Source organism: Alligator sinensis, unplaced genomic scaffold (assembly GCF_000455745.1).
Source record: "Alligator sinensis unplaced genomic scaffold, ASM45574v1 scaffold273_1, whole genome shotgun sequence".
Lineage (NCBI taxonomy): Eukaryota > Metazoa > Chordata > Crocodylia > Alligatoridae > Alligator > Alligator sinensis.
In genome coordinates this window covers 552,872-556,043 of record NW_005841943.1, presented here as the reverse complement: position 1 = coordinate 556,043, position 3,172 = coordinate 552,872, and positions in this window count along the sequence as shown.

Genomic DNA, 3,172 nt, shown 5'->3' with positions numbered 1-3,172 from the left:
GGCTAGCGATTGGCCTGTTAGCCGTATAAGAGGCTTGAGCAGTTTCCGCCCAAGCCGAAGAGGACTCCACATCCATCTCGTGGGGACTCTGGGTACACGGCAGGGTAATAGAAACCCTGTGTGAAATCCAGAGGAGCGTGGTGGCCTGATCCACTGCCCACCTCTTCCCGTCTTTGAGCGCGACTAATATAAGACGTATTTACGATTTCTACATTGGTGGCCTGTTCACCCAGAGCATCTGGAGCTCTGCACCGTGGAGCCTAGCAACCTCCACGAGACTGTCTGTGTTGTGTCTGTCTGTAACTGCAACTTAATCAAGCTTTCCAGCCTACACCATTGCCATCTCGGTGTAAGTAAACAATCTTTTAAACTACCGATATGCGTCCGTGCCTAATTCCAGAGCGAAGGCCTTCCCTCTCCGCCCCCGTGTGCCCGGGCTGCTGGCCACAGCCCGCGTGCAGCGCGAAAAAGGGCTCGGGGCACTCCCGGCCCGCACACTTCCCACTGAACAGTGGAATCAGGGACAAATGCTGTCCTGGAGTCATTCAGCCTGGGACTGGGACTTGATATTTACATTCCAGGACTGTCCCGCTCAATTAGGGTGGTCACCTTAAGTGGGAGTGACTGAATGAGGCTTATCCTTTCAGTGCTCTCTAGACATACCCAAAATCTGATAAAATATTTTTAGTAAGGAAAAATTTGTAAGTCCAACTGAACTTTGTCAGAGGTATTAAACAAAGAAGGAGCTCTTTGGCGATAGGCTATCATAGGAACTTACTGTGTTTCTTTAGAAGTCCCTCATTCCTAATTATGCTTTGAATTATTCAGAACAGGGGTTCTCATCCCCTGGCCTGAGAGACAGATTCAGCCCATGAAGCCATGCCATCTAGCCTGCAGGGCTCCCCACAGGTCTGAAAATTTGGCAATGTGGGAGCTGTAGCAGCACTAATTGCTGTTTTCCTGCTGCTACATTTCCGGACCTGTGGGGACCCTATGGGTGGCTAGTGTGGGCTGGCAATGGGCCTGGCCCGGGTGCCTGGGACATGGGGTGGCACAGGACCTGATCTGGGCATGCAGTGCCCAATCTGGACAATACAAGACCATATCTGGGTGCATGGGACCTGATCTGGGTGGCATGGGACCCAATCCAGGCAGCTCAAGGCAGAATCCAGGCACACAGGACCTGAGCTCTGTGGCATGAGGTGTGATCCACGTACATAGGGCCCAATCTGGGTGGTGGAGGCTGGATTCAGGAGTGTGGGATCCAGCCCCTGAACCAGCCCCAGGGCCACTCATCTAGCCCACAGGACTGAAAGGCTAAGCACCACCTATTTGGAATAAATATAACCTGCTGAGACAATAAATCAAATCATTATTTGTGTTCTACTGACAAAGAAAAGGGCTAACTTGTTAGTATTGACATAGACTTGAAAAAGCTTTTTCAGCAGTAGTACATGATCTGCAGTCTAACAGAAAATACTGTAAGAAAAAATAAGACCCAAAATTCCATACACTTTTTTTATCAGTAACTTTAATTGGTTTATTGCTGTTGATACATCTTGAGAGTAACAACAATTCATCTTATATAACATTGCTTTCAGAATAATACTCTTGAAATTTGTAGTATACTGATGTAGTTCTTCTCCCAAGCACACACAACCGCAGAAGGGCTGGATTAAGTTATCTAGGGGTTCCTTCTGACAGTGTAATTATCACCAACTTCAGCTGCCACCCAAAAACATAGGAAAACTAAATTCACTTCCCCTGGGTGCCCTTTTAAAAGGCAATACTTCTTGACTCACAAACCTTGAATACAAGGGTTTAAAATATTGTGGTGCCAGGTCTGTCTGTGGGCCTGACTGTGCCAAAGATTGGTATGTAGGGTTGGTATGAGTGCAATGTGCACTGCCGCATGGACTCTGTGAACCAGATGCAGCTGTGGAGTGACCCTACAGTGGCTCAGTGTAGCACATAGGATCATATCATCCAGCCTGTGAGGTTCCGCATGGATCTGGAGATTTGGCAGCAAGGGAGCAGCACTTAACATTGCTACTGCTCCCCAGGAGAGACCCATGGGCTGGATGACATAGCCTTCCAGGTTAGGTGTGATCTGTGGGCTGGGGGGTTGAGTACCATCAGTTTAAAACAAAGAGAATGTTATGAGGAGAGAGGGGGAAAAGGAATATACTTAAGCAAGCCAGTAATTAATAAAAAAACAGTATCTTTTAGGTGAGACCACAGCAATCTCCCATGATGTCCTGACAATGTCTTCCTCTCAGGGTTGAGTTGGGCCAATAAGGGGATGCATTCTAAAAAGAGAATTTTGTAGAAGCAGTTTTAGGAGAAACAGTTTTTCTCCTTCACTGCACTCCACTCAGTCTGTTGTCAAAGGTTGGCAGATCATAACATTCAGGCAGATCTGTCTCCCATCCCTAATGGACAAGTCATCTGGGCTGGTCCATGGTCCTATCGCCTCTCCTGCACTCCCCATCTGCAGCCGCAGCGAGTCCTGGGACCTGGGCAACCTCGTCCTGGCCCCAGCTGAGCGTGCTCTACCTGGCCAGGAAGGAGGCTCGGGCCAGGGGGACCCCCAAGGACTGCAGGGCTGTTTTCCTGTCCCTTGTCCCGTCACGTCTCCAGGTAGTTTCACTGGGCAGTGTCCACTGGCTCCTTGGACTCATTCAAGGGCCTGTGGGCACTGTCCAGTGTGGGCTGCTCAGGTCCCCCTTGGGTGCCCCCATTTCACACCGATGACCCTCACTCCTGTCCCTGTTTTGTCTTTCAGTTGTCCCAAGTGGTCGCGGATGTGCCCTTGGGGCTCATAGCTCTACTTGTTGGGCTTCAGCCAACGTCTCCAAAAGGCCTGGGGCACAGAGCGGCTGCTGAGAGGGCCAGCGAGCAGGGCACGGCCAGGGTTTCCCCCGCTCGTTCCTCTCCCACGTGCAGCCTCCAGCAGTTCAGCTCTAGGAGGTTTCGATTCAGAGGCTGAGCCCCTCACTCCCCAGGCCCCTTTCCCACCAGAAATGTCCCCGGCCTCTTTTTTTAAATCGAGCTTGCACACGAGTGCCGGCCGGCCGGCCGGGGCAGCGCAACGCCACCGGCCCGTTTCACCCGTGAGCCCCGCGTCCCGGAGTCCGCAGCAACTCCCCACCTCCTGCCCCGGCTCCGGCTC